A 1,143-nucleotide genomic window follows, 5' to 3' on the forward strand; every position below is an offset into this window, starting at 1 on the left:
AGCAGAAGCCTCAGCCTCACAGGAGAGCTTGTCAGAAATACAAACTCTCAAGCCCCGCCTCCTGCTGCTGAAGTGGAATCTGTTCTAATAACATTGATTCCTATAAATATTAAAGATTCTGAAGCACCTGAGACCACTTGGTTGGGAGAAACAGAGGGTATGTTTAGGGATGCTTTGTAAATAGCTCTATATTCAAACTTTAAAAAAAAAAAAACTGTCCTTGATTCGAGTCATTGCGCTGGCCGTAGGCAGACGTGCCTATGGCCTTGTGCCTAGTTTCCTGCTTCCGCTTTACTCCTCCGCACTCCGGCAACACGGCCTACAAGCAGATTTACTACTCTGACAAATACTTCGATGAGCACCGGCATGTCATGTTACCCAAAGAACTCTCCAAGCGAGTACCAAAACATCATCTGATGTCCGAAGAGGAGTGGAGGAGGCTGGAATGGGCTCATAACATGATTCATGAACCTGAACTGCATATTCTCTTTCAGACCACCGCCTCCCAAAGAGCAACAAAAATTAACTGCAGCTGGGATCATCCAATCTTTTTCATATTTAATGCATGTGTGTATATAAGGTAGTATTCAGTGAGTACTTGAAAAATGTACAAATCTTTTGTTCATCCCTGGACATGAACTGTATTCTTCCCAGCAATGGAGCTCAGTTAAATACATCTGCAAATAGGTTGCTTTAAGTTGTTGATTTTTTTGTTTGTTTTTTTTTTTCATTTAACTCTCTTGTTCGTTTATTAGATTTGATCCTTTGAATTATTTTTTCTTTTATTAAATTAAAATTTTTATATTAATTACAGCTTATTTACTTTGTATTTCAGCTGTAGGCCCCTCCCAATCCTCCCTCCCTCCCTCATCTCCTCCCATTCCCCTCTCCAAGTCCACTGATAGGGGAGGTCCTCCTCTCCTTCCATCTGACCCTAACTTATCAGGTCTCATCAGGACTAGTTGCAATGTCCTCCTCTGTGGCTTGGCTAGGCTGCTCCCCATTCAGGGGGGAGGTGGGTGGTCAAAGAGCCAGCTACTGAGTTCATATCAGAGACAGTCCCTGTTCCCCTTACTAGGATACCCACTTGGGCACTGAGCTGCAGGGCTACAGTTTAGTAGTGGTTCTAAGTTATATCCATGC

The 1,143-nt window shown here is 43.0% G+C and overlaps 1 pseudogene; it reads left to right on the forward strand.

Moving 5' to 3' along the window:
- The first annotated feature begins 260 nt into the window (after positions 1 to 260).
- On the forward strand, positions 261 to 579 carry LOC129671901 (cyclin-dependent kinases regulatory subunit 2-like; annotated as a pseudogene).
- Positions 580 to 1,143: the final 564 nt, after the last annotated feature.

This window comes from Psammomys obesus, unplaced genomic scaffold (genome assembly GCF_907164565.1).
Source record: "Psammomys obesus unplaced genomic scaffold, mPsaObe1.curated_primary_1811, whole genome shotgun sequence".
Taxonomy (NCBI): domain Eukaryota; kingdom Metazoa; phylum Chordata; class Mammalia; order Rodentia; family Muridae; genus Psammomys; species Psammomys obesus.